Source organism: Aythya ferina (genome assembly GCF_964211825.1).
Source record: "Aythya ferina genome assembly, chromosome: 5".
In the NCBI taxonomy this organism is placed as follows: domain Eukaryota; kingdom Metazoa; phylum Chordata; class Aves; order Anseriformes; family Anatidae; genus Aythya; species Aythya ferina.
The window spans coordinates 26,509,465-26,529,425 of record NC_140301.1 but is presented as its reverse complement, the minus strand read 5'-3'; the positions used below and the strand labels follow the sequence as shown (position 1 = coordinate 26,529,425).

At 37.1% G+C, this 19,961-nt stretch overlaps 2 protein-coding genes across 2 annotated transcripts in view; one reads left to right on the top strand and one right to left on the bottom strand.

Annotated features, from left to right (window-relative positions):
• Positions 1 to 4,964, bottom strand: part of CHRM5 (cholinergic receptor muscarinic 5) — a 52,844-nt gene extending 47,880 nt beyond the window's left edge. The window contains exon 1 of the mRNA XM_084520008.1: positions 4,709 to 4,964. The gene's annotated coding sequence lies outside the window, so the exon portion shown is untranslated. The remainder of the gene's footprint in view (positions 1 to 4,708) is intronic.
• Positions 1 to 19,961, top strand: part of AVEN (apoptosis and caspase activation inhibitor) — a 97,735-nt gene that overhangs the window by 39,244 nt on the left and 38,530 nt on the right. The gene's annotated exons all lie outside the window — the stretch shown is intronic.

The window sequence follows — 19,961 nt, the reverse complement described above, 5'->3', positions numbered from 1 at the left end:
TCTATCTCAGGGCAAGCTGAGTATTATGTAAAAATTGGTAAGACAGGGTCGAGAATATGATAGTTCACAGATCTTGAAAAGTAATCACAAGTGGGGAATGATGAATGGCAGTGTTTCTACTGAAGACCTGAAGTATTTAGTAAGAGTCTTACTATACTTCTGAATTTCCATTCACTTTCAAAACATTATTGAAAAAATCACTGATGAGCATATCAGTAACCGATAAATAACAGGAAAAGCACATTCAGACCCCACAGCCAAGGTTCTCAGTATACTGTGCCCATTCAAGCATGGGGGCTCAGCCAGTGGTTTGTATGTAGGCAGAAGAAATGCAAACTAAAACTGCTGAATGAGATTCACTAAAGGAGTGAGTTTAGAAAAGGTCTGTGCATTCTTAACAACTCAGTATGAATTTCTAGTAAGATGCTGTGATTAAAAGTGTAACGCAGTTCTTGTACGTATGTATATGAGTAAGTAATTGTTAGGAGTCAGGATTTTTTTTTTCATGTGTATGGTATTAGTAAGGTTGCATCTAATGTACATTTTAAATTGTTTACAATACTGGCAATGCAAAAATGTTCACTTAATGCAGTTTTACGAGTTGTTTTTTTTTTAAGATTGACAAAATCTTGCATTATTAGACTTACAAAAGGATATTTAATGTATCAAAATAAAAAAGACTGAAAAGTGACATTTACTAAATTCAGGTAAAGGGATCAATCCAGGTATTGAAAGAGCTCTGATTTAAAAGAAACAAATAGAAGATGAAGTGATGAAAATTCAAATTGAATTACAGGAAGGTAATTCAGCAGTCTGCTGAAATAAGTTAAAATAACCTTCGCATGTATTTTCTTCTCATATATTAAAATTAAGACAGGTTTCCTGAAAGATAGGAATTGATCAGCCAGTAAAAACAGTTGCTTAATGTAATGGTATATAGGTTTATAGGTTTTGATCTATGTGTGAATAGGTCTGAGGAAATGCTGAAATGGGTGATTGTAACATTAACTGTCGTGGGGCGTGCACTGGTCCTATGAAGAGTTTCTTACTTTGATTCTGCCATTAGGCTGTTGATTTATCTTTTCTGATGCTCAGTTTCCCAATGAGAAAGAAGAGAAAAATGTCTTTTTTTTCCCCACACCTTAAGAACACTTTTTTCCCAAACCTAAATTAACTTGCGATTTTTATTGTTTAGGATGTTCATGCAAACGCTTGTTAATGTAGCTTCATTTGGTAAAACTGGTTGCATACATACAAATAGAATTCAGAAATTTTAGGCTTCTAAGCTATTACTGGATGCCACATGGTCTGAGTGGAAGTCACCTGTGTACATCCTCTTGCTTCCTTTTATTTCCCCAAGCAAAGCAAGTACTTTACAGCTCCATGCAATATATTTTCTCAGGCATCTGCATGGTTCTCTTAAACATTCTCTGGAAAATGTCATCTTGAACAATCTAGGGTGAAGGTTAAAATGATGTATAGATATTTTTGAGGAATAAACCTATTTTTTGGAAGTACTGGCTCATATTATCTGCATGTCCTGAAGTGTTTCAGTGCCCTTTGCCTCATTACAGTAACACTATGGGGAAAGGGTGCTGGGGTGGAAGTAACCAAGAGCCTTGATGGAGATGCAAGTTCCTGAGTCTGTGCAGCTACTTGTTGATTTCTTTTAGCTGATAACTAATAACTATTAAGAGGGGACAGTTTGGACTTCTGGTCTGTGCATCATTCTCATTACTTCTAAAAGGCTCATTAAACCGTGCCATGTCTCTTCAGTGTTCGTTTCCTATTAAATTAGTTGGGAAAAGGGTCCTATACCACATGTGCCATTTTGCTGAGTAGGAGTCCTCTCTTTAGACAGTTGATTGTAATTACTTTGTGACGTAGTTTACCCATTGCACATAGGTGAGTAACTTAATACACAGAGGAAATGAAAAGATTTCCTTGCTGGATGCTTAGTGATCCTTGAATAAGTGATTGTGATAAAAGTGGAAAATAAGTATCAAATCAGTGCTCTTAGATGAGGTACTCTTACATATTTACGCATTTTATAAAAAATCTATGATGTATTAATTTATGGGTGCGTGGAGATTTGGATTTTGGAACTTGATAACAAACTGTTCATTTGTGCTCAGTACATCAAAATTCTGTCCTTCTTGAAGATGTGTGAGAGGAATAATGTACTCATAAGGAAAATGACATTTGTCTTAAATTAAAGATTACTGATAAATGCATTGAAAAGAATTGAGAAGATCTTTAAAACCTTGTTTTTTAAGAAGTATTAGTTATATCTAGTCTTCTAAAAATACAAGTTGTATCCAATCCTCCTTCCTAAAAATAAGCTTTCCACTTGTTCTTTGCCCTCACCTATTCTCAAATCAGAGAGCTTAAGAAGCCTTAGCTGCAACTCTCTTTAAAAGTTTCTGAAGCACTAGGTTTCGAATATGCTTTTTGAGAGGTTCATTGAACAATTACCTGATTTTTTTCTTAAATTGGCATGTTAGCTGTTGGTAAACATGAAAAACAATACCTTTTATAAAAAGAGGAGACTTAAGAAACAGATGCAATGTCCAACTTTTCCATTGTGAAAACAGTAACTGGAGAATCAAAACTTGAATTATAAATGATTGTTCTCTCTCATTTACTACCAACCCTGAGCCAGGTTCAACAGACAGGTATTTTTTTTAAGTCAAGTGACAAAAGCTGTACCTGCCGCTTGTTATAAGCATTACCTTGTTGTACTAGGTTTGTCAGTTCAAGTCATGGAAATCCTGACTTGTTGTTGAAACTCAGATCCAGTATTACTTTATGTATTATAAAGAACCTAGTACTTAGGTGATGCTTTTTTTTCCATTGTATGTTAGGCAAGAGACAAAATACCAGTGCATGTTGTATAGGAGCAGTGAGAAGGCAGGAAGAATTCTTACTGGATTGATGTAATACGTGAAGTGAGGCATAGCAAAAATAGATGAAGAGATGTTAGAGGTTTATTAGGCTGTTGTGAAAGGAGCAGCTGGAGGTACTTACAACAGAAAAGGACAGAAACTGGGGACACACAGAGTGCTGGAACCTGTCAGCAACAAAACGGCTGAGTGAAGGATAGGTGCACTAGCAAACATGCCCATCAAGTTCTTGTCAAATTACACCAAAGGGGAACATGGAAAAGGGGTTCGAATAATGGAAACTTCTTTGCCTGTGTTAAGCAGAAGACTTGAGTTTGAATGTTCAGAGGGTATGAAACTTTATTTTTTTTTCTCTTCCCTATCATGGCAGTGAAGAGTGGGATCTTGTAGGAGGAATTTGAGATACAAGTATTCTGTAGTAATATGCATGAGATGTCCCCTCTTTTGCAAAGGTTTCTTGCATATCTTTCCTGGTAGAAATATTAGGATTTTGGGAGTATGCTGTTGACTATTATATTGAGAAAAGGTTCTGCCAGAGTATCAACTCCTGGATTTCAGTCTCAAGGTACTCTATCAGTCTTGACAAGAATTCATAAACTCTCTGATGTGAAGGGTTCAAAAAAGGCGCCTGTGAATGTTGAGTTATTCTGTCTTCTAGCAAGCAACAGGCAGATAGAGACTATTTTAATAAGCAAGAAAAACAGCAACAGGAAAAAAGAAAAAACAAAGATTGATGGATACATCAAATAAAATGTGCTAAATAGAAAATAGGAAGCTGATACAGAGAAAAGAAGAGGAAAGATATTTAAAACAACACTGGAAATAGAAACTTCACATCTTAGTAAATAGAAAAAATGGCACAAAACCAGTAAAAGATAGTATGAGCGAAGATGTATGTTTTCAAAGCTAATACATACAAAATTGACTAATGATAAAAAAAAAAAAAAAGTGGTGAATTAAATGGTACAAAGCTATTTATGCTTTTTCAGTTTCAGTGGCTGTTTTTTGAGTGTGTGAGCACAGATATCTTTCTCCATGACTAATAAGTGTAGTCTTTTGATTAAGAGATGCTGTGGTTTTTTTTTTTTTTTTTTTTTTGAATCCTGTTATATGTCAGAATCTCATTCTGAACTGTTTTGCAAGTTATTTCCATGTCAAATTAATGTCTCTGTGGATTACCTAGTGGATGCTCCAAATGAGTAAAATAACTGAGGTGATCTGAATCTCTCTTTTTATAGTTTTATTATGGCACTGATGTCCAATCTTCCCACTGAAACTATGTACACAGTACCTTGGAGTGATTAACGTGGTGCTGTTCCCTTATTGTGCTGTTGTTTGCCTTTCATAAGTAACTAATCAACACTTTTAGCTTTATTTAATAAAGCCAAGGATTTATTATCCTATAATAAATTATATCCTTTTACATATTACTGCCATGGTGCAAAATGTTGTTTGCTTTGCCAAATTAAATAGATAATGAAGTACAGTTAATGCTTTTTGCTAATATTAGCAGAAGCATTGCTTTTTATTATTTTTTTCTTAAACAGCCATATGTATTAAAATATTTTGAAGGATTTAAATCTTATGAAATATTTCATTCTAGTATGTCAGAAACAACCATAATAGCAAAAGAGCAGTTATTTGAGCAGTACAGAAAATCTAAGAGCATCAAATATTTGGCAAGAAAGGATTTAAACTTCAGTATCAGTAGAAAGAAAATTAAATTAATTGACTTATTATCCATACATTAAAGTACATACTCGTGTAATCAACAATTAAAACAGCATGTGAAATAAAAAACTTACCTAGGAGATAGTTGACTGAAGCTTTATCTGTGCTCTGTCAGAATATACTGAGACTCATTCAGCAGATAGGAGGCTTTTTTCAATTTGAAATGCATTGTGCACTCTCGTCTTGTGATTTCTTTTTTCACAGCATCTTGTTCACTGCTGCTTCGTCTTGTGGTATTGGTTGTTTCCAGTTTATTTCCAGGTATCTCCAATATCTGATATCTTTCATATTCAGCATTTTTGTTTATTCTGCCTTAATCAGGTAACAGAAAAGAACCTGTGAACTTTGCATCTTCCCACCCCCTTTCACTCCCCCCTCTTCCCCCCCCCCCAAAAAAAAAAAAAAAAAAAAGGCAAAAAAAGAGGCAAAATGCACTGACTCCAGTTAACTCAAGTATTCAGCATCCATTAAAAATTCATTTAAAGATTTAGCATCAAGTAAATTCCATCTGTTTTCTGTAGGTGAGTCCAATGCTGGAAAGTTATTTCTCTGTGTGTTTCGGTAGCCTCCACTTTTTATATTTTTGTAGGCAAAGCGCAGGATTAGTAGACTTTAGGTCTTAACTTTTAACCCCTGCAACGTTATTCTGTGAAGGATGATGAAGGTCTGCCTCTCTCAGCTCCTTATGCTTCTGTCAGACACAGATGTGAAATGCCGCTTTAGAACAGAGGGAAAAAATCCCAAAGGGTGTAGTGTTTTGTCATCTCTCAGGACAGTGAGCACGCATGGCATCAATGAGTAGCAGATATGAGCTATTCAAACCAGTCGCAGAACTGACAGGATGACGCTTTCATACATAATAGACCCATTAATTATTTCTTCTGATGGACAGCAGTGTCTACAAGAAGAAAAAAGCTGCAGATGATAATACTAGGTTTGATAGGTGCTCTATGTTTGAACAGCCTGTCATCAAAAATGAATCCGGAAAAAAAAAAAAGCTTTTTTGGGGTATGATTAGGTGAAACGGACCACACTTGTTTTGATATAGTAGATGTTGTGTATGGGGTTAAAAACTGCATTCAGGTTAAGGTCAATTTATAGCTAGGTTTTATCAATAAGGTGTTTCAAAAAGATTTGTTTAAAAAAAAAAGAAAACAGAAAAAAGTGCTTTGCTTCATGTAGCTAGGGAACCTGGTTATAGTCTTGTGATTTTTTTTCATTTATAATTTAGTGTATGGATTAAGCCTCCACATTCATGGGAGTTTTGTTTTCCCTCTTACCCGCCCTCCCACCCCCCCCCTTCCCAAACCTTACTGTTTTAAAAGATGTTTTTCAAAGGGCTGTGTTTATAAAAAAAAAAAAAAAAAAAAAAAAAAAAAAAAAAAAATGCTCAAACTCATTACACATTTTGTATCAAACAAAGGCTTTCTGACTTTGAAAACACTTCCAATTTAGAAATGTAAATTGTCTGATTTAATGTTAATTAACCACTTTCTTGATGCTAATATGTAGGAAATATGTATAATAAAAAACTCACTTTATTGTAACATAAGCTCTTTGCAAATCTCCTAAAAGAATACAGGTAAAACCTTTATTCACCGTACTGATGTTGTTAGGGGCAACATATGCAGAGTGTGGGAGAATGGTGCAACATTTGGAACTTCTCCTTAGAGTACAGTTTTATTTTCTCCCCTTGCAACTTTATTTAGTTTAACTTTTCTTTTAAATTTCTTGGTAAAAATGTGTTTAAAATTTTCATTTGTTTCCTCCCTCCCCCCCACTTTTATAAAGAAATTATGAATTTCTTTCATAATTTGACCTACTCTTGTTTCATTGTAACAGCAAAGTTATTTTCATCTTTCTTGTTGTGAAACAATGGAAATTAGTAGAACTGTGCCCTAATATTACAACAAATGACTCTTGAAATGCCTTTATCCTCTAGCTTGCACCCTCTCCAGCTCCTGACCAAGTCCAAGCCTACTAGCATATGGTGACTGTAACTTTAAATCTAAGTTGTCAATCTTGTCCTTTTAGATAAGGAGATGAGTTGCCAAGGATACAATGGGTACATGATGTAAAGTCCATGCTGAAAGTGCTGGAATGAGGCATACTTTCTGAAATAATATTAACACTTTCTGTCTCATGAGTAAGAAGAATACAATATATGTCTGGAGTCCATAGCATAACCTGATCTGAATGTGTCCTTAATTTATTAGGATATTTAGTGAAGGTACTGATTGTTACAAAATCCTTCCAAATACTTGGAATCTGACAAGGCTCAATCTGTGCATGTGTAGCGATAAATAACTTCATACAGTTTGAATTCTCAGTCTTTCAGGAGACCAAGGGCAATCATTACCCCTTGTAGTACACGGCACTCGGGTATCTACTCTGTAGTTATCCCTTAAAGAAGTACTGAAGTGCAAAATAATTGAGCTTTTTTAAACACGTGTGCATACATATATATGTATAGCATCCACATTTTCCCCCTCCCCCTTAAGAACAAGATCAGCATATATAGGCATATTTGTATGTTATCATCAAAAGAGTTCTGCTATGTCAAACTTGGAGATGAGGGTAAACTTGGATGAAGCAGCATGTTCAGGGGATGGCAGTGGTCCTGTTATCTGGGCGTGCAACCTGAGTCTTAAGATACGGAGGTGTTTGGTGTTAAGAATTCAAACCCCTAGGTGAAAACTTTCAACCTTGAATGTCGCACAAAAAAAGAGGAATTGTATTTTTAGCGTGGTATTCTGAGTGTCTTTTCTGTTTGGTCAAGCTACAACAGCAATAAGCTATATCTAAGATACCTATCTGAAGGGGATAAGTCACATCTTCAGTGGAGAGTGCTGCAGCAACGTCTGAAGTGGCAAAAGTTTCAAGCACGCTCCACTCTGAAGTCCTTAGTGCCTTTTATTCTTTCTTGTGGCTGGATGTCTGATGGCTGTCACTCAGCACTGCCATATGTCATTAATTCTTGCAGAATTTGGTTATCTTGCACTTGCAGAATGGTGTGGTGGGGGAAACCAAATAGGTCAACAGCATCAGTTGACATGTCAGGTGTCATTCCTTCAGGGTAGGACTGGGTGCATCCCTTTGCTTCACTTCATTTGGTTTGTGGCCATGCTATTTTCTGCATTACTTCTGATTACAGAAAAGTAAGTGATAGTATGTAGTGAGGAAGAAGTCCTGTCCTTGGCAAACATCTCTTTCAGTTCCCTTTGTTTTTTCAGCGCTTTTAAACTGGAACATTTATGCATGTACCCATTATAGCTAGAAGCCTCAAAATAACTACTAGGTAACTATGAGTAGCAGTGTATTGAAACTATTTGATCTCAGGGAGACTTGATATTTTATAACATCAAAGATGATAGCTTTTAAATAATATTAACCCATACAATACTGTCTGTGCAAGTCTGTTTATGTTTAATAATGATGGATTCCTGAATTCTCGAAGTCCATGTGTTACTCCTACTGTAAGGAAGTAATTTGTCAAATATATCAGGAAAAATATTTTTCTAATTAAAACTGAATAATCAGTAAAGGCATAACTCAGTGAAATGGTTATAAAAATAATAGTGTATGGTAACCATTAATACCGCTAATAAATTTGGAAAAAAAAATTGAGAATACATACTTTTGAAGAATACGTCTAAACATTTTCCTTTCTGAGAATTATATCAAGTATGTATCACTCATCTAACAAAAAGCTATGCAAATGGAAGTCCCATTCTTACCGTTTTTTTTTTTTTTTTTTTTTTTAAATCCTGAGTGTTATCATTCAGCTTTTCCAGGTCTGTATGATTACCTGTTACAAGCAAGTTGATAACTGTAGTGGTCGCTTTTCAGAGAAAAGCGGTGTATATACCGGAATTTTAAAATTGCTGAAGAGCTTATGTTCTGAAGAAAATGTCCTGATCGTTGCCACTTTTGTTGCCTGCAAGTAGCTGTTGCCTTTGTGAACAAAATTATTTTCCTACTTCCTCTTCAACCCCTTTGTGTGTGTGTGTGGTCATGGTGGTGGTGGGGCAAAGCGGGTAGTGTTTTGCTTTCTAGTGACCTCATATCAATAATTATTTATTATGGCAGATTAAATTGGAATATGTGATTATTTTCCAGCTAAATTAAATTCATCTGCAAAACTGCAAAACATTTTAATGTCAGTATAGAATGCACTGTTCATTTATAAAAAAATAAAATAAAATAAAAAATCAATAAATGTATGTGTAAGTGAAATATTTTTTTTAATTATTTTTATTTTTCCTATAATCAGCTAGATAATTGACACTAAGCAATATTTGAGTGAAATTTAAAAACATGACAACCTGAACCTTAAAATTGCTTTGAATTTAACAGGAGTATCTGCTTGTTCTCAATGAACATAGGAACTTGTGCTTTCTTAAAATGAGGATATTCCTCATAAAATGGGTCTTCCCTGTAGGCTGAAAACTGGTTTAAGAACAGCAAACTTAACACAGACATGGAATGAGATAGCTTCAAAGGAACAGAGTTATTGTTACCTAGGAAATGAGTAAGTATAAGTGCTTAGCAGAGCTCTTACCATGTCAGACATCTGAGGGCTTGCTTCCTGGAGTTAAGTTACAGCAGTCAAGGTTAGACTTGCCTCAAGATGACTTTAAGAGGAAATTCTTTGAGAATTCTTTAAGAGGAGAGATAAATACTTTTCCACTTTCGTAGTGCAAGTATTGCTAAATGTACTTGAACAGAAATGTATAGTAATGATGATTTAATATTATTTTCAGGACTTGATTTTATTGCTACTAACATTTTATTGGAAACTTCACTCAGTGATGCTTCAGTAGGATAATACTTGGAATTTAAATATAAAGTGTTTTTTGAGATAGGTAATTAGCATGCAGGTTTTAGATAATATGTTCTATAAATTATACTTCATGCATTTTTAAATAAAATGTGAGTGCCTCTTATGCTTTTTTATTTTTTCATTATTTGAATATTGGAATCTCCTGAAGATTTCTGCTGTTGTCTAATACAGTATTAGGAAGAATAAGTAATGGCTGTTTCACAAATACCTTTTTTGTAAATAAATAGTATTTGTGAACATGTTTGTGTGATTTAGTCCCATTGCAGCATGACACTGCTTTGGTAACAAATTCCAAAACTGTATCAAAGAGTGAACACTTCTGCATGATTGTGGTTTTGTTAACTTGACTGGGGAATGTGTGCTCAGCAGAGGCTGGCCCAATATCTTATAACTAAGTCTGGCATTTCTTAGACTACTGATATGTGTTAGTGCTGGATGGAATATGACCTTGGTTTTCATTTGTCTTGAATTTTTTACTGATGTGGCATGTTCACACATACACACAAGCTGAACCTGTATTAAGGAAAGTTTTACAGTTGAGTGGTTGGTTGTGAAGGTTGCGTTTGGTAACATTGTGACCACAGATTTTGGAAGAGTTTTGTGGCATTTGGTGTCGAAGACTTTGAAGTTTTGCTTATGCGCACTCTCAGTTTTTCCCAACTTGATCATTCTAGTTGCCATAACAACTTCATAATAGTGGAGCATTTGCTGCTGTAGTTAAGATTGTGTCAGCACTTCCATTATAAGCTATTGTTTTCAGGAATTTGTAATTTATCCGCGGGCTTAAAAATGGCATACAGTAAGCCTATGTAATTGGCTTTAATGTATGGTACCAACTTTTCGCAAAGCTGCTATTGTTTCATCTCTGATGGCATGTGTACAAAAGAATATTGTTTTGAGTATTTTTTTTCTTTTTGGAAAAGTAGTAGCAAAATATTCTTAGTCTAAAACTAATTTTGACTGGTTCCCATCTGCCAGAGGTATGAGAATCAACATGTTCTTCTGCTCTACCACAATGCTCCATCCCGCCTGTATCCAGTTAGACCCATCTGTTCCTCTTAGTTAAAAGGTTAGCGCGAACACGGTGCTTTTCTGGGAAGTAGGGAAAATATAACCTTTTAATAAGAGAATTTCATATCTTGCTAAGAGATGATTTTGACATCTTGAATACTTTCATAATTAATTACATGTTAAAATAAAGACTAGCTCTGTCTCTTATTTGTTAGATGGCTTCTGAAATGCAAGAAATAGAGGGGGAGTGGAACAAAAACTGTTATTGAAACAAGCCCGTTATTCGTTGTGGATACAGTTCGTGTTATGGAGTTTTAGCAAAGAATTGTACACAACTTTAACACAGCTTTCTGAAACCTAGAGACTGTTTAACCTGGAAACCCCATCTAAGTGGTTACATAATTTGTGAAAGATCTCTTCCAGGTTCTATAACGAGTGGTTCCAGTAAGAGCTGGATTGTTCAAGGACTTTCCTCCACACAAATGGGTTTTGTTTTGTTTAAAACACTTTTTTTTTTTTTTTTTTTTTTTTTGCTTATCTTACTGCTGATTGTACTGCAAGACATTTGCCCCTAAAACAGAATGATAGCTTTTTACTGTAGGAGACAATACTTTGAGTGTATATCATGCAATTTTAGACTCTCTTCTGCAATATAGTTACTCATAAATTAGAACCAAACTTTCTTCTGCTTTTGAAGCAGAATTTTATTTTGAATTAAAGTCTTCACTTAAATAAAATTACTTAAATCTGAAGCCAGTATGTTCTTTTTTAGTTCAGCTATTCAACTTGTACATTGTAGTACAATCTGATTGCAGGCATTTAGACATTTGTAAATTGATGGAAGTTTCTAAAAGCTTCAGCAACAACATATAACTTTAATTGAAAGACTTACTTGATTTGATTTTAATGGTCTGTACTAAATGCAGCTATTCATTTCAAAGGCCAGTTTCTTTGACTTTGTTTTTAAAGGAAAATCTAGTTAAAACCTTGGATATTCTAAATTTAATTTAATCATACTATTAAAAAAGTATTTAAGTGTAGGCTACACTGAAGAAAGATTGTATATGCTTTATAACTGAAAAATACAAACAGCTTTTTAAAAGCTCTTTAACAACGTTTACACAGACTTTTCACTTGACTCTAGACAAGTGAAGTATTCAGCCTGGATTTCCTGTTTCCAAACACTTGATTATCCTTTCTTTGCTTAACTTTTTAGTGTATTTTCCCTTTCCCTCCCCAGAGTCTCATTAATGTTTAGCCATTTTATATTTTTGAAATCATATTCTCAGAGTTGATTTAGAGTATTTTGTTTGCATCTATTAGATTTTACAGATGAAAACTTATAAATGTTGTATGAAAAAAAACCTTGAACTCCTGAATAAAGAAATTACTTTGTAAAAAGCTACATCACAATGGCAGTTGCAAATTGCATGTCATTGTTGTAGGTTTTATAAAAGTCTGCATTTGTTCTCCTATCATCTTCTGTTATTTCTACTTTATTCCTTTTAGCCTCAGTCCCCAGCCCCCAATTTATGGAGCTTTGAATTCCAGGGAGTACTTCTACCTGGAGGATTTATTTTAAACCTCAGCATGAGTGGTTTATTCACCTTAGTTGCTTTCTAAGTTCTGTGTTCTGTTTTGATTTTAAAGTATATATGTATATAATATATATATATATATATATATATATTTTTTTTTTTTTTTCTGATAAGAATCTGAATTGTAAGAATTTGTGGAAACATTTGCATCCTTTGCAGATTTCAAAGCTTCAAAAGTCATAGTATCACATCTCAGCTGTTTCCTCCTTTTGAGCAAATACCAGAACAGAATACTCAGTATTAGCTTGGTACTTTTCTTCATGTATACTTCAGATGAGAGAGAATATAGAAGGGAGTAATTCCATATTGCAGTCTGTAGGTAAACTATAGTCTCTATCTACACTTAATTTGAAATTAAAAATGCAGTTCTGTGGTGCTATTAATCTTGCATTTAGTTAAATAGTATTGCTGGAAATTCTCTGTACCAAAGGTCTCTCTTCTGTTAGATGAGAATTAGGGTAAAAAGTGGCAGTTTTAGCATCAATTGTATTCAGGAACAGCAGAATAGAACTAAGAAAGCCTAGTATGTTATGCTACGTTGTTCCAAAAGCTCTTAAAAAATATTTTCCAAGATATTTCCTGTGTTGATCTGTAGTGTCTTAGATATCAGACAGTGGAAGAATTATATATTTATGAAGGACAGAATTAAATGGAACTACAGAAATCAGCTTTTCTTTAAAAAGCTGTGTTTTGCAAATAGACGTAAAAGCGATTATCCATAAATGCCTAGGTACAGCTTGTTTCTGGAAAGCAATCAGCTATAGATCCTTTCTCTTCTCACTTCATTTCTTACATAATTTGGAGAAAACAGTTCCCTTTTTTTTCTAAAAAAAAAAAAAAAAATGCCACACAATTGCTAAATTATTGAGATAAAGAGAACTTTTTGGAGATTGACTAATGTGACTAAAGTGTCAACACTTTAGTATTTCATTAATGAATCCTGGAGTTGGGCTGTATCATTTTTTGCATACTTGTGGAGAAGGGACCAGGACACTTTTTCAAGGAGAAGAAAAAACACATAGATAATGTGTTCTCTAGATACATAATATAAACAATATCTACAGATAGATACTTCCTCTATGGTAATCTAGGAAAATACGTTTTATATGTTATTACTTTTTTTCCCCCTTGGGATTTATTGCTGCAGAGTTGAGAACTGAGTAGAACACATTGGTAACCATTTATAACAACTTCCACACTGTAACTCTCAATCCATGAACTGCTTTAAAATTCTTTTTGAACTGTGAAAAAGGTTGTACTTTGGTCCCAGATGAAGCCTTATGATTTTAGGGATGATGTGATTTGTGTGAATTAAGGGAAAGAGCAAAAGATATATAATGGATATTTGTTTGGAACAATATCCATCTGTGCAACTGTCTACACTTCAGCATTTAATAAATACATGGAGGACAAACTAACCTACGTATAATGCATTACTTATCTTTTTATTTGTTGGGTGTTTATTTACAATTTTTTGAATTGCATTTTTAAAAGTTTGTCCATAAAGTTGTTCTAGGTGAGAATTAGCCTAATAGTGAGTAGTGCTGCTGGGGTAGTACAAACGGTGTCAGAAAGCATCTGTTTGGACATGCAGCTCCAGTGTTGTCACTGAAACTATAAGTCAAAAAATGTTCCTTATTTGACTAAATAGAATTTAGTTTTTGAATGTTTGGCACTTTTTTTTTTTTTTTTTTTTTTTCCCGATTGCTACTTACTGTGGCTGGAGACTGTTAGTAATGAAGACAAATCTTATACCTTTCTTTTACTGGCCAGTGCTGCTTTCTGTCTCTGGACTGGGGATGTACAGTAGGAGAGACCCAATAACTTTTGATAATTACCTAGTTAATTAAATGGTACTGAAGTGTTACTCTATTGCATTCCTTTTCAACTGATGAATTATGAAAATATTAGACTTTGTTTTTTCATTATGCGCTTTTTTGGGTGACTCAATGTGTGAATGCATTTGTCAGTCGAATTCTGAATATCATGCTATGCTTTATTTCAAGCACATTTTTAAGGAATCTTTGTGTTTTTGTTCAATTACACAAGTGTCAAGTCTCTGAGGGGAGGGAGCACAAGACTCATGTTTCTGTTATTCATCACATGCTCTCCTGCCACACTGCAAGCATCCTGAATACTGGCAGCAAAAGGCTGCTATCGCAGCGCACTTCTGTGAGCCCACGTGTGAAGTGCGCTTGGGTGGAAATGAAAGATCTGCAGACCAAAGAGGTGTGGGCATCGAGAACTGGGTGAGAGGCAGTACGGCTGTGCAGAAGCACAGAGAGCGCCTCAGGCCTCAGCTCTCCCAGCTGCATGACCTGTAGCCCAGGGCCAGTGTCTTACCGTGGGCCGATGCAGTGAACTGGTTTGCCCATCCCCGTCATTTTGTCTAACACATGCACCTTCTATGCTTCATTCCAGCATGCTTTGGAGAATTGCTTTTGGGCTTTGAGCATCCTAGTCTGGTGGGAGGTATCCCTGCCCATGGCTGGGGTTTTGGAACTGAGTGGTCCTTAAGGTCCCTTCCAACCCAAACCATCCTGGGATTCTGTGATTGTGTGAAATCCTGTATTGTTGGCTGCCACTTTAAATAAAGCCAAATGTTAAACTGCAGTACTTGCAAAGTTAATACAGCTGTACAGTTAAAAATGTTGTTTGAATCTTCTAAACTCTCCCGTGAACCCTATTTGGCAAGTGTATCAGCTGGAGCACTCATTATTTTTCCCTGTTCTTACACAAATGAATTTGTAAGATTTAGCCCATCATGGTGCCCTGAAGGTATCTACTTTGCTCTCCAATCAACTACAGTCAGTTTATCAGGCAGTTAGATACTAAGAACATTTTGTGGATAGTTGAAATGGTCAAAAGACATTTGACTTTTTTTTTTAATCACAGTAACAAAACACACAAAAAATATCTTAACTATGTGGTGGCTCACTGTGTTTTCTGCCTAGGAGGAAAAAAAATGCTGTTTGTTTATCTCATTAAGGTTGACATTTGCGTTCAACAGCCTAAGAGCTATTGCTATCTGTATGAACACCTTGGTGAACAATCTCAGCTTTGAAGCTAGTCCAAATGAGGATGGCTGAGTACAAAACATACAGTCTGTTATGAAGCAGTTTCTTCTGATTGGTTGATCTACTTCTGAAAGTCAAAGAGATGATGAGTTATACATTGGTATAACAGAATATACAGTTTATGATTGGATTTAAAAAGTATTGTCATTAAAAATGAAAGTCGAATGTGTTGCTTTAAATCATTTGACTTCAAATGTGTGCTCCAAATCACTGCCATCTTCTGTGCAGACCAGGCTGGTAGAACAACTTCAACATTTATTGTAACACTTTGAGATATTCCATAGGACGTGCATTCAGAAATTTTACCTCAAGCTTCAACTAACGAATGAAAATGACATTTGCATAATCAAAGATAGAAGGCTCATCTCAGGGGAACCTTAATTTTATGCTCCTGACAGTGACTATGAAATAAGAATTTTTGAGCTGAGATACGGATTTCTCATAAATGCTTTAATTTTTGAGTTTATACTTGTATAAGAACTATAGCTTTGTTCTTGCAAGGGCTGCTTCTTTAGTGAATAATCATAGAATCATTTAGGTTGGAAATGATCTCTAAGATCATCAAGTACAACCATGAACATAGCAGTGCCAAGTCTGTCACTAAGCCATGTACCTCAGCAGCACATCTACATGTCTTCTGAATACCTCCAGGGATGGTGCATGATGATATGTTTTTAATGGAGCATGAAGAAGAAATATCTTGAAAGCTGAGTAAACACTAACATGATTTTTGAAAACATGTAGTTCTTGAAGCTGTTTGTCATATTTTTATTTTCTTAAACAAATTAAGATTTAAATCAAGCCTTGCTTTATGGGAATCAGTAAGAAATGTTTTAGAGGCAGATGTTCAGGTGGCATGCTGCTGGCAATTCTGCATCTGCTGCCTAGATAAAGTATTTTTATTATTTATTTTTTCTTTATTTTTATTACTGTTCCTTTTATTTCTTTATTCTTAGTATGTTCTTAAATAAAATAGGAACAGTATTGTTAGTAGAATCTTCTAAGAAAATCATTTTTTTTCTTTTCTTTTAATTAAATAATAGGAAACTATACTATTAAACACGTCTTCTGTAAATATGACAGACCCAATTCTTTTCTGGTGTAACCGGCTGCATTTTAACAGCAGTAATGCCCATCTGCTTCACAGGGTTTCTTGGCAACTTCCATGCACTAAAAGTTATAAATGCTTCAAATGATACTGCAAGTTGTATAATTTTGGTTTACTGAAGCCTGTATTGGAACACACTGTTCTAACATGCTGTAAGTAGATATAATATGTATTTATATATATATTTTTTAAGCTTGGCTCTGAGTTTTCTCAACATTTATGATTAAATAATAAATCTCATACTTGCAGTCTCTGGCATTCAACACAGAAAAGTGGGCTATTCTAGAATTCACCTATAAAGTGTAAAGTACTATTTTAGGGGGATCATGTCTTTACAATGGGATATTTTAGTTTATTGTCCAGTTATTTGCAGTTTATAATTCTATTTGTCATGATGAAAAATCAGATGATAGGAATGTTTTGGCATAATGATTTTGACCTTCCAGGTTTTGCACTACTATCTGTAATATTTTGGTGGAAAAAACAGGAAGATAAAAAGTGTGAAGTTTAGGAAAAACAGTAAGAGAAAATGGATGCTTTTTAAAAGCAAGACAAATTACAGAGACTCTGAATTCAGCCTGATAAAAGGACTTTGTTCACTAGTTTTTAAACCGTGTACATGTGTTTTTGTCTTGATAGAAGAAAAACTTCAGAAATGGTTCCTCTTATAATTTATCAATTGCTAATAAAGCACTGTGGAACTCTGGACAACTGTGAACAGATATATATATATATTTTACCGTTACAGTGGATTTTCACCCTTTAGCAAAGAAAATTATAAAAACTAGTGCAGTTTATGACTCTAAAAGAAACATTATACACAAAGATACTGACTATACTGGGGCCCTTTGAAGATGAGGGTCAAAGAATGGAGATGATCCTGGTGTTATCAAGGAGCAGTACAAGTGTCTGCTGTGGCAGAATACCAAAGTGAGATCATGTAAAGACACTAACAAAAAAGTAACTAAAAATGCCATTCTTTTTGAATTAACTCTTTGCTACTAGCTCTGCTATAGGTTTATAAACAAATAAGAGCTAACAAAGTAAGGAAGGAATTATCCTGCTGCACAGAGGGAAAGTGTTCAACAGGCAAAAGCAGAAAAGTGGAAGCTTTGAATGTCTTTTTTGGTATGCCTACACTAACTAGGTCACCTCTGACTGGGTAACTAACATAGCTGGCAACAGTTGGAAATACTTAGAAGGGATATCTTTTGGAGATTTCTGGAAATGTCAGGCTCAAGAAGTCTGCTTAGATGAGGTATTATGGATGGCAGAGTATCCTTCGGTTGTTTTTTCCCTGCCCTAGAAAACTACTTGGTAAGGCACTGAGTCGGATGGACCATTGTATAACCATTCCTAGACTGTAAAGGGAAAATGAGATGAAATGGAGGATTTAGCCATTGCATGCCTGATGATTGGGATGTATGGATGTCAGGATGCAGGATAATTCAGGATGGAATATTCCTTAGGCTCCAGTCCAGCCTTTTGCACAAAGTAGGGTTGGCTATGGTCAGACCAGGTTGCTCAGGGTGTTATCCAGTAGGAATCCCAAAGGTTCACAACGGCACGGACTCTCTTGGCAATTTACTCCATTGCCTTACTCTCCTCTTGGTGGAAAGGTTTTTCCTTGTACCTGAAGCTCTCTTGTTTATCCCTGTTGTCTCTTGTCCTCCCTCTGTGTGCCATTGAACAGCCTGGCTCTGTCACCTTGATGACTTCCCTGCTAGTAGGTCCCTCCCTGCTGGTAGGTCCCTCTTCTGAAGGCCGTACCTGCCCAGTTCCCACAGCTTCTCCCCACTGGGCAAGTGCTCTAGCCCCATTTCGGTGCCTCACTGACGAACTTGCTGCAGTTTATTGGTGTCCATACTGGGGTTTTAAAGCAAGGTGCAGAATTGTAAGGGTGATCAACAAACAGTGAGCAGAAGGGATAATCACTTCCCTTGCTCTCCTAGCTCTGGTCTTGTCAATGACCCTGGATGCCGTTGGCCTTTCTTTGGTGCCAGGGCACGCTGCGGGCTCCTGTGCAGCTTGCTGCCTGCGCAATAACGAGAGCCCTGGGACTTTTCAGCAGAGCTGCTCCTCAGACAGACAATTAGTTGAAGCTTGGACACATTTTCATGGGGAAGACCAAAAGTAATGTAACAAGTACATTGCAGTGAGATAGGTTTTAGGTTAGACACAGGGGAAAGAAAAATCTCATGTGAGGACAGCAAAACATTTTGAATAAACTCTCAGATGGAGAGAGTTTTTATCTTTTGTCACTGAAGGTCTTTAGGTACAAGTTAGAAAAACATCTAGAAATGAATAGAACTAGGTGATCCTGCTTGGGAAGATAAGACCTCTAGACAGTCACATGGAGCCTTTTCAAGTCCTGGGATTTCACAATAGTATGAACAGGAACATCATCAGCCGAGGCGATCAGCTCCGGGGCAGACGCATTCTGCAGTGGAGCAGGGGATTGGGCAGGCAGGGCTAATTTTTCTGGCACCGAGCCCACTCGAGGGAGCCGCCAGGACCCGGCAGCCCTTTCGAGGGAGGTGAATGGTGAACGAGGCGAGAATGAGGTGTAGGCGGAGCCAGCAGCAAAGGTGGAGCCAACAGTGCCCCCCCCCCCCCCCCCCGGCCGTTCATAAGCTGCTCCTAGGGAGCGCAAGCGACCAGGAGTGTGGTGACCAGGACGGGCAAACAGGGAGTGGTGCATCAGAAGGGAGTGGTGCATCAGTTAGTGCAGCGGTTCACACAGGCAGGGCGAGCAGGAAGGGCAGAGCGTTCCCCCCCACCCATACGAACAACTCTAACAGCGGTCTACCGCTAGCTCAGCTGCAATGGTGTACACCAGGCACAGTGCGCTCTCCAGGAAGTCTGTACACACCCAGACCAACTGCCTGCTCAAAACTGCAGCAGTTCAGGTCTCCGGGTGCAGGGAGTGCCTGAGCCTGTTGCTACCACCTCAGGGGGGGCAAAGAGACTGTGCGCGTGAGGTGCGAGCAGGTGGACGACCTGGTCCGCCTCATGGCAGAACTCAAGGAGGAGGTCGAGAGGTTGAGGGATATCAGGAAGTGTGAGCGGGAGACAGACTTGTGGAGTGACTCCCTGCACAGCCTGAAGGACAGGTACCAGGGTGAGACACCCCAAATGAGGGTGAACCCCCTGCCCTGTTGCTGTCAGGCAGAGGCAGGGGACCTAGGAGTTGAGGAGGAATGGAGACAGGTCCCTGCTCGACATTGCAGGCGATGCCCCCCCCCCCCCCCCCCCCTACTGGCCCCACCTTCCCAGGTGCCCTTACGCAACAGGTTTGAGGCCCTGGAGTTTGAGAGACCGGTAGCTGAGGAAGAGGTAGAAAGTCTACCCAGGAGACTGCCTAGGGCGAGGAAGTAGGCTCCACGCCTCAGGACTGCCTCCACCAGGACAGAAAGAAGGGTGATTGTTGTGGGCGACTCCCTTCTCAGGGGAACAGAGGGACCTATTTGTCAGCCTGACCCTACCCGTAGGGAAGTCTGCTGCCTCCCTGGGGCCGGGGTCAGGGACATTGCCAGAAAGCTTCCCAACCTGGTTCGCCCCTCTGACCATGAAATGGTAGAGTTCTTCACGCTTGGAGAAGCCAGGAAGGGGACCAGTAAAACCGCTGTGTTGGACTTCTGGAGGGCTGACTTTGAACTGTTCAGGACACTGGTTGGTAGAGTCCCTTGG